Genomic DNA, 14,679 nt, shown 5'->3' with positions numbered 1-14,679 from the left:
TCGGACTATATTGATGAGGAGTGTGAGAATAGGACCTATTAGTTGTGATAGTGGAAAAAATGTGCATGGGGTCGGAGGAGCTAGCGGAGGTACTTAATGAAACCCTTGCTCAATATTCACCAGGGAAAGGGAACTTGGCAATTGGAAAGGAATAACCTAGAGCGGAATTACACTCTTCAGCATATAGACATAAACATGAGAGTGTGCTAGAGCTTTGGAAAAGCATTAAGTTAGATAGGTCGCCGGATCCATAGAGACATACAAACATCGAACATAGGTGCAGGAGTAAGCCATTCGGCCCTTCGAGTCTGCACCGCCATTCGGTATGATCATGGCTGATCATCCAACTCAGAACCCTGTACCTGCCCTCTCTCCATAACCTCTGATCCCTTTAGCCACAAGGGCCATATCTAACTCCCACTTAAATATAGCCAATGAACTGGCCTCAACTGTTTCCTGTGGCAGAGAATTCCACAAATTCACCACTCTCTGCGTGAAGAAGTTTTTCCTAATCTCGGTCCTAAAAGGCTTCCACTTTATCCTTAAACTCCTACCCTTGTTCTGGACTTCCCCAATCTTCCTCCAGCTAGCCTGTACAATCCCTTTAGAATTTTATACGTTTCAATAAGATCCCCCCTCAATCTTCTAAATTCCAGCGAATATAAGCCGAGTCGATCCAGTTTTTCATCATATGAAAGTCCTGGCATCCCAGGAATCAATCTGCTGAACCTTCTTTGTACTCCCTCTATGGCAAGAATGTCTTTCCTCAGATTTTGGGACAAAAACTGCATATAATACTCCAAGTGTACTCTCACCAAGGCCGTGTACAACTGTAGTAGTACCCCCCTGCTCCTGAACTCGAATCCTATTACTATGAATGCCAGCATACTATTCGCCTTTTTGACCTCCTGCTGTACCTGCATGCCCATTTTCAATGACTGGTGGACAATGACACCCAGGTCTCTTTGCACCTCCCCTTTTCCTAATCGGCCACCATTCAGATAATAATCTGTTTTCCTGGTCTTGCCACCAAAGTGGATATCCTCACATTTATCCACATCAGATTGTATCTGCCTGAATTTTCCCACTCACCGAACCTATCCAAGTCACCCTGCATCCTCTTAGCATCCTCCTCACAGCTAACACTGCCGCCCAGCTTCGTGTCATCCACAAACTTGGAGATGTTGCATTTAATTCCCTCGTCTAAGTCATTAATATATATTGTAAACAACTGGGGTCCCAGCACTGAGCCTTGCGGTACCCCACCAGTCACTGCCTACCATTCTGAAAAGGTCCAGTTAATTCCCAAGCTGTGCTTCCTGTCTCCCAATCAATTCTCCATCCACATCAATACCATACCCCAATACTGGGTGCTTTAAGTTTGCACACTGATCCCCTGTGTGAGACCTTGTCAAAAACCTTTTGAAAATCCAAATATACCACATCCACTGGCTCTCCCCTATCCACTATACCAGTTACATCCTCAAAAATTTCTGTGAGATTCGTCAGGCATGATTTTCCTTTCACAAATTTATGCTCACTTTGTCCAATGATTTCACCGCTTTCCAAATGTGCTATTATCACATCTTTGGCAACTAACTCTAGCATTTTCCCCACCACCGATGTCAGGCTAACCGGTCTATTATTCCCCGGTTTCTCTCTCCCTCCTTTTTTAAAAAGTCGGGTTACATTAGCCATCCTCCAATCCCCAGGAACTAGTCCAGACTCTAAAGAGTTTTGAAAAATTATCACTAATGCATCCTCTATTTCTTGGGCTACTTCTTTTAGCACTCTGGGATGCAGACCATCTGACCCGGTGGATTTATCTGCCTTTAATCCCTTCAATTTACCTAACACCACTTCCAGACCAATATGTATTTCCCTCGACTCCTCCATCTCACAAGACCCTGGTGTCCTACTATTTCCAGAAGATCATTTATGTCCTGCTCAGTGAAGACAGAACCAAAGTAGTTATTCAGTTTGTCTACCATGTCCTCGTTCCCCATGATCAATCCACCTGTTTCTGAATGTAAGGGACTTACATTTGTCTTAACCAATCTTTTTCCTTTCACATATCTATAAAAGATTTTACAGTCAGTTTTTATGTTCCCTGCCAGATTTCTCTCATAATCTTTTTTTCCCTTTTCTAATTAAGACCTTTGTCCTCCTCTTCTGGACTCTGAATTTCTCCCAGTCCTCAGGTGTGCCGCTTTTTCTGGTTAATTTCCTTGTTTCTTCTTTGGAATTCTTACTATCCCTAATTTCCCTTGTCATCCACAGTTGCACTACCTTCCCCAGTTTATTCTTTTGTCAAATTGGGATGTAAGATTGTTGTAGTTCATCCATGCGATCTTTACATGCTTGCCATTGCATTGTCAGTCTATCTTACCTAATTCACGTCTCGTACCTTCAAAGTTACCCTTCTTTCAGTTCAGAACCTTTGTTTCTGAGTTAACTATGTCACTCTCCGTCTTAATGAAGAATTCCACCGTGTTATGGTCTCTCATACCCAAGGGCCTCGCACCACAGGATTGCTCACTAGCTGTTCCTCATTGCTCAATACCCAGTCTAGAATGGCCTGTCCTCCAGTTGGTTTCTCGACATGTTGGTTAAGAAAACCATCCCACATACATTCCAAGAAATCCACTTCCTCAGCACCCTTACCAATCTGCGGAACAAATGTACACCGGGCTTCTATGGAAAGCGAGAAATGAGATTGTTGAGTTTCTGCGAGGATCTTTACATCAACAATAGGGACGGGAGAGGTACCGGAGGATTGTTCATGAATGGGAGTAGAAATAACTCAGGAAGTTATAGATCAATGAGCTTGACTTGAGTGACGTAGAAGATTCTGAGAGGCAGGATTTATGAACATTTGGAGAGGAGTGTTCAGCATGGATTTGCCAAGTCGGGTGATGCTTCACAAGCCTAATTGAATTATTTGAGGATGTACCAAAACACATTGATGAAGGTACAGCAGTGGATGTAGTGTAAATGGATTTCACCAAAACATTTGATAAGCCGCCCCAAGCAACGCTTGTTGAGAAATTAGGGAGGCATGGGATGAATGGAGACTTCGATTTGTGGATACAGAATTGGCTTGCCCGCAGAAGGTAAAGTGTGGTTTTAAATGCTTCGCATTCTCCATGCAGGTCGGGGACCAGTGCTGTTCCGCACGGATCAGTTCTAAGAGCCGCCCCCCCTTTTAATTTTTTGAAGTGACCTTAATGAAGAAGTAGTTGGGTAGATGTGTGAGTTAGTACGTTTGCTGGTGACACAAAGGTTGGCGATGTTGCGGATGATCTGGAAGGGTTGTCAGAGTTTACAGCGAGACAATCATAGGATGCAGACGTGCCAGATGGAGGGCAATAAAGATAAGTGTGAAATTGGTTCATTCTGGTGAGTCGAACTTCAAGACAGAACATGGTAAGATTCTTGGCTGTGTAGAGAATCGGAGAGATCATGAGGTTTATAGGACACTCCAAAGAAGGTTGACAGTGTTGTTAAGAAGGAGTATCGTGTGTTCTCAATCATCAACCGTGAGACCGACTTCATGAGCGGAGATGTAATGTTACAGCGGTATAAGACCAAGGTGTGATCCCACTTAGAGTACAGTGTTCAGGTCTGGTCACCTCACTGCAGGAAGGATGAAGATACTATCGAGAGAGTGCAGAGGAGATTTGCCATGATTGGAGACGAGCGTTATGAGAATAGGTTAAGTGAACTTAGTCTTTTCTCCTCAGAGCGATGGAGCATGAGAGGTACCTTGAGAGAGGTATATAAGATGATGAGAGGCTTTGATCGTGTGGATAGCCAGAGGCTTTTTTCCAGGGCTGAAATGGTTAACACGAAGGGCATAGTTTTAGGGTGCTTGGATGTAGGTACAGAGGAGATGCCAAAGGGAAATTTTTCACACAGAAGGTAGTGGGTGCATAGAATGCATCATCAGCGGCGGTGGTGGAAGCGGATACAATAGGGTCTTTTAAGAAAGACTTATGAAACACCCTAATTTCCGTGGCTGCGTAAGTATAGGGAAGTGTAGTACAGGGAAGACAAAACTCGTGAGAGTGAGGCACGTTCGATCCCACCTGAAACCCCGGTTTGTGTGGATGCTGTGTCATTTGCTCCCCTGTTATAAATTAATGCCACGAAATTACAGACATTACATTGCATACGATTAAAGGAATACTATTCATAAATCTTAACTAAACGGTTAGTAAATAATAACAAAAAAGAAAAGGGTCCATTCTAATTAAATAGTGAAAGGTGCACAGGTTGGAGCTTATGTTGAACTTTTCTCTCACTCACGTGCTTGGCCCTGGGTCAGCGTAAACACCCACACTGCATTCCGAACGTCGCTCGCAATCCACCTCGAGGAAACTGGTTTCCTACCGGACCGTAGGCTACGACCGATTATCCCAGCGGTTTAACTCTTCGTCTCCTTTCGAACTAAAGCTTCAAGCCCGACCTTAGTGCCTCTCACCAGAATCTGGGCTGAGAAGTGGCAGGTGGAGGGCAATCCAGGTAAGTGCAAATTGGTTCATTTTGGTAGGTCAACCTTGAAGACAGAACATGGTAAGATTCTTGGCAGTGTGGACGATCGGAGAGATCATGAGGTTCATGGGACACTCAAAAGAAGGTTTACAGTATTGCTAAGAAGGCAATTGTGTGTTCGTAATTGAATGACACACATTTCTCCTCTCTCTTATCTTCAACAGTAACCCAAGCAAGCATGGCACCGAACACACTGCTTGTCAGACCCTCAAGTTGAACTCTGTCTTTTAGTGTGCTTTCCTCCCGGCTGTCAGCCTGTGGTTTTGCATTGTCATGTGCTCCTATCCCCGCTCCTGTTCAACTCCGGCCCCTTTATTACTGAGTACTCCGTCTTTCATCTGCTTCTCAGTATCCGCTGTATTGCTGCCACCTGTGTCTCATTGTGCTCTGCGGCTCTGTATTTTGCTCAGTGTATTTCACTCCTGTGTTTTCACATGTTTGTTGCCAGATTGTGCCAGTGAATTTTCCTGAGCCTTTCCAGCCCTCGTATCTGTACTCTGTGCGTCTGAATATCGACTCTGCCTGCTTCTTGATTCTGGTTTTTAGATTGCTCTGGATGTTGGATCTCTGCCCAGACTTTGACACCAACATTGTTTGCACCTCGGGATTTGTTACTCAATTAAAATCACTGCATACACAGTACTGGGTCTGCAATAGGGTACCTACTCCAGCAACCGGACAGTACAATCTGGCGAGAATGAAACCAGCAGACCCCGATCGTCTGAGAGCTGCCATAGAACAACAGGGAGTGATGCTGGGGGAGACAAAAGAATCTATAGAAATCAGAATGCGCACACTCAGCGATTCCGGAAATATTTCTCTCCCGGTCGCCTCACCGACGTGTGATTTCTAATTGGACATTGAACACATAAACACGACCTCACCATTCTTAAAATTTATTTCGTTTGCACTACTAATTTTAAGTTAACTATTTTATATATACAAAAAAAAAGAAAAGGGCCATGCATGCATTTCTAAATGACAATAAACGAGGACTGAGTGTCCTCATAATCTAAATCTAAATAGTCCAGAAGTAAAAGAAAAGGGGCTGATGACGTAAGTTGGGCTGAAGAGTGGTTGAAGATGGAAGCTGCTTTCATAGTTGAGGTCGAGTCGCAGACGCTGAAAAATGCTGGAACCGATCAGAGAATAATTTGATGTCGAAAACGATAGAGAGGGATGATGGGCAGATGCAGCCGCAGATAATTGTCAAGCGAGTTGCTATCTTCTCTCTCCTCTCACGCTCCTGATCTAGTGCCAAAGTATAGTGTCCAAAATATCGACCTTTGCTTTCCTACTTAAATACTTCTTGGCTCGCAGAGATCCTCAGAAGTTTGCTAATTCCTCCTCCATTTTTGTGTATTTAACCAGACAATGGAGGTGATAAAATATAGATTTGACGTGTAGCAGATATGAGACCATAAGTTTGAAGATATTCTGAAGTCATTTGCGTTCATGGCATAAATGCGTGCGTACGTCAATGTGTATGTGTGTGGGCGCGCGCGCGCGTGTGTTTGTGCGCGCGCCTAGATTTTAGTTCTCGTTAGCTTTCAATGCAGGCTGAAATCCAAGCAGCTTATACACGATTGTCTACATACTTTCTTCTCCACTCTCAATACAAACCGTTCGCTAACGCAGCTGAATCTAAGTAATTCCGGTCAGAAAGACAAATATGCCAATCATTTCACACAGGAAATTCGGCGACATCTTGTGGATAGATGCGCTCAACAGTAAGTAATCAGGTACGTTTAACTTTGTTTTATGTGCAATAAATCAACATATTTGGGAAGGAAATTTAATAAACACGACTTTATTAATTGAAATAGATACGAATCAGTTTAAAATATATCAAAAATAAAATTATTCTTGAGACTAGATACAATTATTTATTTGTTATTGAATGATATATTAAATATTTATAGCTGAACAACAGCCAGAAGCTACTATATTTTGATGTCTAGTTAGCGTTTTTTTTAAACGGATGGCTATGCAATGAACACATTGGACGAGGTATCACATCGTCTGGGATTGCATAGAACATATTAACCTTTGTAACAGAATAATCATTAATTATGCATTACATCCACTTACTTGAACACAATTCACTCCATTGTCCACCCAGTGAAATTTCATGTGAACGACACAGTTCACTAAGGGTAATGCTAGGGTGTTACCCGTCAGAGAACTCTTGCTATATGTATTCCAGCAGACGATAATTATCTGAACTTCCTCAAATAATAAGTGGAACAACACACTCAAAATGCCGGAGAAACTCGGCTAGGCAGTCAGCATCAATGGAAAAATGTAGTTGACATTTCGGGCTGAGACCCTTCAGCATGAAGAGGGAAAATGTCCAATATCTTCTGATTTTATCTTGTTTGTCTACAACATGGAATCCCGTTTCCAACAGCGTTCTCGTATGGGGGAGGAGAGAGAGAAACACAAGGTGATAGATGAAAGCTAAAGAGGACGGATGAAGCATAGAGCTGGGAAGTTGATTGGTGAAAGAGATGCAGGCCTGGAGAAGGGGGAGTCAGATTGAAGAGAGAAAAATGCCATGGGAGAAAGTAAATAGCGGGAAGAGCACCGGAGGGAGCAAAGCGCAGACAAGAAGATAAGGTGAAGCAAAGGGAATGGGGAATGCTGAAAGAGAGGGAGGAAACATTACAGGAAGTATTAAAAATCGTTGTTCATGCCTTTAGTTTCGAAGTTACCCAGACGGCAAGGAAGGTGTTGTTCCTCTAACCTGAGTGTGACCTCATCACGACATTGCGGGAGGTCATGTATAGACATATCAGAATGAGAATGGGAAGTGGAATTAAAATATGTGGTACTGGCAGATCCCGCTTTTCCTGGAGGGCCCAGCGTTGGTGCTCGGTGAAGCAGTCGCCCAGTCTACGTCGGGTCTCCCAGATATATAGGAGGCAACACCTGGAGCACCAGAAAGAGTATATAAACCCAGGAGACTCAAATGGAGATGCATGGGAGCTATAGTACTTGTTCCGCTTGCAAGGATAAGAACCAGAAGGGATATCAGAGCGGAGGGACGAATGGACAAGGCAGTTACGTGGGGAGCCATACCTGAGAAGAGCAGAAAGTGGGACACGGGGTAGAGAAAGATGTGATTTGTAGCAGGATCGGTTGGAGATGATGGAAGCTGCGGAGCGCGGAGGCTGGTGGGGTGGTAGGTGAAGACATGAGGAACCATATCCCCGGTAGGATGCGGGAGGATGGGGTGAAGGCAAATATGCATGAAATGGAAGAGATGCGGTAGATGGCAGCGTTTATGATGAAGGAAGAGAAACTCCCTTCTTGCTTTTACAAGTAACAGGCAGGAGGTATAGTCCAGATAGTTGTGAGAGTGTAATAGACTTCAGCAGATAAGCTGACTCCAGAGACAGAGACAGAGAGATCAAGAAAAGTGAGGGACGTGTTGTAAAAGGTACATTTGAGTGCCGTCTGGCAGTTGGAGGCAAAGTGGATGAAGTAGACGATTTCCGAATGCGTACCTGACGCAGCGACTGCCCATGGCTGCAGCTTTAGTTTGATGGGGATGGGAGGAGCCAAAGGATAAATTATTTATTCCAATGCAGAAGAGCGCGGCGGTGGAGGGAAACGGATTCGGTCTGGTCTCTGGAAAGAAACGGAGAGCTTTGAAGCCTTCCCGTTTGGGGGCGGAGGTGTACAGAGACTGCACAAAAATATGATGGGAGCTGGAGAACTTGAAATCATTGAAAAGAACCAGAGCGTGTGCAGTGTCACGGATGTAGACAGGATGGGACTAAACTGGGCGAGATAAAACAGAGTCGAGGTATGCAGATGTGAGTTCAGTGCGGCCGCAGCAAGCTGCAACAACGGGTCTATGCGGAAAAGCAGATTTGTGGATCTTATGTAGGAGGTAGAAGCAGGAGGGGCGGAGTGCGGGAACTGTGAGGTTTATGGCGGTAGTAATGAGATCACCAGTGTTAATAAGGTTGGTGATGGAGTGGGAGACAATGGCATGCTGGTTCTTAATGGTGTCCTGTTCGAGGGGTCGTTAGAGGAGGTGTCTGAGGGCTTCAGCAAGGTTGAGGTCAGTAGGGCAGATTACTCCGGGAAAACCCAGTCCCCTTATCTGCAGGCTTAGTGGTGAGGAAGGGTTGGTACGGGGCGACTGGAGAACAGAGTGTTCTGAAGCAGTGAGGTTGGAATTGGAGAAAGGAGTGTTGAAGTCGAGACGGTTGATTTACTGCGGGCAGTTGGCAATGAAAAGGTTCAGATCAGGCAGAAGACCAGAGCAGGGTGTACAGGAAGTGAAGGAGGGTTGAAAACGAGAGAAATGAGTCATCGGTACGTGGTGGTGAGTCCTTGCCAAAGAAATAGGATCGGAGACGCAGGCGGTGGAAGAAAAGCCGAGAGTCGTGGAGGGATTGATACTCACTGAGATGATAACGCAGGGGGACAAAGGCGAGGCCCTAACTGAGGATGGAACTTTCTGCCTCAGTGAGGGGAAGGTCGGAGGGGATGGCGATGATCACAAAGACAGTGAAAATCTGCAATGTCTCCAAAATGATAATTACGCCTTTTGCCTTGCTGACCGAATTGTAAGTCGAATGGCTGTAATGCGCTATAAATATCTATGTTCTATGTTCTAGACTAAATGCTGACATTTGTCAATTTCGTATGATTTTAAATTCCTCTGATATTCTGTGAATTATAAACGTACTAAAGCAAAAATTAACTCCGATAGAAATGCCCTAAAGCCAAGAAACTAAACATCGTTTTAACCACATGGAAATATGTTTCATTGTCTGAGATTGTGCTGCCGCAGAATAAAATAAATTCAACGAACTTGCAGGCCTTCTAATTTTTCTCCGACAGTACGTCACGTGCCAATGATCTGAATTACACAAAGGCGCTGAAAAAATGTCATGAATGTATTCAAGGAATCAAATGCTTTTGAAACTGATGTGTCACTGACCGAATGATGAATGATCAGTGGGATTACATTTGTTTTGTTAGTAATTCGAAGGTTGGTCAACAAGTTGCATATTAGTCGTATTAGTCGAGGTCACTCGAAATCCCAGAAGCCATATTTAATGGGAATTTTAGGAAGTTTTTTTTTTATCAAGGGAGTACGTAAAATCTGGACTACACTCCGAAGGGATGAAGGGGACAGGTATTTTCTCCACGTTTAAGGACTAATTGTATTTGCACTTTGAGCACTACTGAGACAGGGTCAGTGTGGCTTTGAATTTGATAGGAGCTGGATAGAGGACCTGTACTGACCGAACTATCGTATTCCTGTATAAATCGTAAAGTACATCAGGAAATTAGAAAAAAAATAAAGTCTGGGCGACGAGGTTACACTACAACATAGAACATAGAATAGTACATCACCGACCAGGCCCTTCGGCCCGCAATGTTGTGCCGACCCTTAAACCCTACCTTCCATATAACATTCCACCTTAAATTCCTCCATATATCTGTCTAGCGGTCTCTTAAATTTCACTAATGTATCTGTCTCCACCACTGACTCAGGCAGTGCATTCCACTCAGCATCTATTCTCTGAGTGAAAAAAAAAACTTCCTCTAATCTCCCCCTTGAACTTCCCACCTCGTACCTGAAAGTCATGCCCTCTTTTACTGAACTGCGGGGAAGACACGCTGGCTGCCAACTCTATCTATTCCTCTTAATATCTTGTATACCTCTATCATGTCTCCTCCCATCCTCCTTCTCTCCAAAGGGTAAAGACCTTGCTTCCTTAATCTCTGAACACAATGCATACTCGCTACAGTCGACTGTACCTCTTCCTAGAGATGCTGCCTGGCCTGCTGATTTTAACTGCAACTTTGATGTGTGTTGCTTGAATTTCCAACATCTGCAGAATTCCCCATGTTTACCTCGGCGATTCCAGTTGGTTTTGCCGGTGGGGACCAAAGGTGGACAAATCGCCTTGAAAAGGACGCGACATGCTCCCCCACCAGAGGTGCCCCTTTCTGACAGCCCATTCATCCCAACCTGAGTGTGGCCTCTTAGCGGCCGTGGAGGAGTCATGGGCTGAAATATTGTTTGCAGCGTCACTGGAGAACAGCCAAAGTTCTGAAAGAATAGATATGTGAAACTGCAGCTTCCAGATGATCAGAGTGGATGGAGGAAATAGGGAATTCGGTTAGCCTGAACAACAGATTAAGATTAAGATTACATCAAGATTTTTGCCGTGAATAGAAAAATATAGTGTGTATTTAAAATGATTAGCAGTTTATTTGGAACGTTTCTGAGGCGTAGCTACGTGATTTCAGGAGCTGAGATTAATTCATCTACCTCTCCTTTGCCACAAGTTGGAGTTGCTCGTGATCTGACGCTCACTGCAGGGTATTTCTGAAATTTACTGACGTTATACTGACCGCTGAACCTTACGAAACCTTCTGCCCGCCACCCATCTCAAACTAGTGAAAACTGGTTAAAGTCCCCGCGCTGTATCGAGCTAGTAATTCTCAAGCATTTTGCCAGTCTCCATTTGAATTAAACGAAACACTCGCATATGACATGAAAGTCCTAAGCTTTATATCGGGGCTGCCATATCGATCACCATTTTCGCAATTTTCAAGCGCAGCTCTTCACTTCAATAGATGGGTGCGGTATTTCGTTTCACAAGTAACCTTGTTCATCTGCTAAACCAATAAATGGAATCTCCTATGTACGCGTTAGTCCATATCAATCTGGAGACATAACGGTAGCTAATTTGCAATACACTAGGGAATCAGGTTCTGCTAATGCGAACAGTCTTTGCAAACGTATTCTCTGACGAGGCTCTTCTGCCAAAAAGAAGTAAAAATAATTTTAAAACAGTAAATTCCCCTTGCTGTGTCTTATTACATGCAACGGCAATTTTGCTGGCCGACTGTCAAACGTTAAGCACTTTGTCCCGATTAACAAATTCTGTTTCATTGTTCTTTCTTTCCGTGCAAGAAATAGAATGCAGGACATCGAACATAAATCAGTACACTACAGAACCGGGCTCCTGGACCCACGATAATCCCCTCTCCCTACCAATTGCACAAATCCCGATATCCGAAAAAAAATAACGAAGTAAAACTGAACAAACTTCACTCTACGACTAAGGGTCGCCTTGGACCTGTTGGTGAAATTGGAATCGCAACACTCAAAAGTGACGACCTTTAGGTGATTCACACTGCTTGTTTGTGCTTAGAACCCAGTTCGCAATGGACAGCCCTCCCCTTCTATTGGGAACCGTTTGCTCGGGTGTTTCCTACGCGCTCGTCGCTTTCGCTAGGTTGTTGGAGAGTTCCGGTTGTAGATCGTTCAAATGAAGGCTGTAAGTTTAGTCTGGTCTAAGTGCCGTAGTTACCTGGATAGTTGTTGACAACGTTTATTGAATCGGGATATCGCCGGTCCTGTGGGCGGACTAAGAGTTAATTGCAGGGGGCGCAACTGGCAGAACTAAAATGTCGAAGTTGGAACTGACTGAAGTTACTGTGAAGTCGGGACCAAAAGCGAAATTAAACTTGCTATGAACGCTTCAGTGAAGGTTTAAAGGCGGAACATAAGGAAAATATAAGGAGAAGTAAAGGCTTAATAATATCAATTAAGGGTCTCATGGGCGATACCGATAAACAGTTACAAGTGCAATCGCATTTTAAGGATTTCACTGGTCTCCGGGAACCTGTTGTTGAGCAACACCGCATGTTGCTGTCTTCAATTCCAGAGCCAGGACAAGAAAGCTGTTTGGTAGTTTTGTGTGGATTGAAAATGTGAAAATGTGTTTTTTTTTCAAATTTCAAGTATTGATTTGCTTACGCATGTGGCAGAGGAACGCGCAGGGACGACCAGCCGAAGTTGCAGGAAGAAATTGCCGCACCGATAGCCAAATTTAAGGGCTATATTTGAGGTTGCTACGAAACGTGCTCAAGTAGGACACTCCGACAGTGTGACATACAATGTTCATAAGGCACAGAGGGAACCCAATACACTCTGTGTCAGTGTTGATTCATATTTTTTCCTCACTTGTCTGTGAAACATAAGTCAAGGCCCCAAGAGGTAGGTGCTCATAGGGATATAAACATAATAGATAAAAATAATATATGTTATGAGAAGGCAAAATTAAAAGACAATCTTATTGGAACAAGAGCACATTTTTCTCCATTTGCTTGAAGAGGACACGATAGGTCGCTGAGAGAGCATGTCAGACATTGCTAGCATTGTCGATCCTCAAGCACGATGTCCAAAGGCCATTTCCTGTCCCGTGAAAAAGCCTATCCGTTATTTATTTACATACACACAATCTTTCTCTCTCTCCCCTTTTTCTCCCTCTGCCCCTCTCACTATACCCCTTGCCATCCTTTGAGTTTTTCCCCCTCCCCCATTTTTTCTCCCTCGGCCTCCTGTCCCATGAAATATACTGCGTCCGGTGCTCCCGATGTGGCCTTCTATATACTGGCGAGATCCGACGCAGACTGAGAGATCGTTTCGCTGAACACCTACGCTCTGTCCGCCAGAGAAAGCAGGATCTCCCAGTGGCCACACATTTTAATTCCACGTCCCATTTCCATTCTGATATGTCTATCCACGGCTTCCTCTACTATCAAGATGAAGCCACATAATTCCCAACATGATTTTCTTTACCCCTGCATATTATTAACTCTACAACAAGGACACTACACATTCCGAACGTATGCCACCCTCTCAAAGGATTTGATTTCATATATTTTAACAACAGATCACCCCACCTTATCTGCATTTTTGCCTGTCCTTTTTGGTACGATATGTATTCCTGGATGTTAAGCTCCTAATTATGATCTTCCATCAGTCACGACTCGGTGAAGCCCAAAACGCTATACCGACCAATCTCTAACTGTGCTGCAAGATCATCTACGATATTGCGTATACTCCGCGCATTTAAACATGACGTTTGCAATCCGGCATTCATCACCATTTTCCATTGTGCCCTTATGTTTCACCTTAACGTATGCCACCGATTGGAGTTTTGCCGTATCATCTTTCTGACCTTCCTCACAGTCTCACTGCGCACGCGCATCTACTTGCGTATTGACTACCTATCTTAGGCCCTGTCACTCCGATTACCACCCCGCTTGCAAAATTATTTTCAATCCACCGAAAAGCTCCAGCGAATCGGCCAGCAGGGAGCATGGTCCCCTTCGGACTCGTAGAAGAGGTTCCAATGATCCATAAATCTAAAACCCTGCCATTAGTACCAGACCCTCAGTCGCTTACTCGTCAGTCCTAACAGTCTAATCCTGAGCTGACTAGCACCTGACACTGAAAGCGATCTAGAGACTACTACCTTAGTGGTCCCGCTCTCAGCCTTTTCACACACTCTCTGCATTCACTGAACAGGAACTGAACCCCTTTGCACCTCTGTCGTTGTTGGCGATCTGTACCACAGGCTCTGCATTTCCTCTGTGAGGGAACACATCATCCTGGCTTCTCGACGGTCGTCAGAGAATCTCTTGTCCGTTCCTCTAAATGTCTCGTCTCCTATCGCTATCGAATTAACTGAAGCTCCCCTTTCCTACTAAGCGCCAGAGACGGCCACAGTGCCACTGGCCAGTCTGCCGCTGACTCTGCCCGTTTTGGTAATACACTCGCCAGTACTCCAAAGAATGTAAATGTTGCTGAGGGGAATGGCTACAGTGGACCTTGCACCAGTTGCTTGCCACCCGATACTTTCCTGGCGGTCAAACATCTGCTGCCTGAAGCCTACACTCCGGTGTAACCCCGTGAGTAAAAAAGTGTTTTCTGTAATACATCCAGCTTTCTGGATGGTGGTGGTTGCAGCCAGCTCCAGCTCAAGTTCCTTGACCTTCGGGAGGTGATACTGAGCGCACATCCAGCAGATATACATAGTCAACAGGCAGAGCATGAGGAACACTGCGACAGAGCATTAATCTGACTTACCAGTCTCCCTGCCTATACCTGCTACAATTTTGCCTCTAATTGTTAATTTCTACAATCAACTAAATGACGCCAAATGTCTCAAAAACTTCAACCTCCGACAGTTCACTGCAAAGACTGACAAATCCAAAGCTAAAGGCAGCAGTGATTGGAGTCTCGATAGTTTCCAGGCGGAGTGTAAATTACGTGTCTACACTGGGGTGGTGCTT

This window comes from Mobula hypostoma, chromosome 31, assembly GCF_963921235.1.
Source record: "Mobula hypostoma chromosome 31, sMobHyp1.1, whole genome shotgun sequence".
Taxonomy (NCBI): Eukaryota; Metazoa; Chordata; class Chondrichthyes; order Myliobatiformes; family Myliobatidae; genus Mobula; species Mobula hypostoma.
This window is presented reverse-complemented; position numbering follows the sequence as displayed.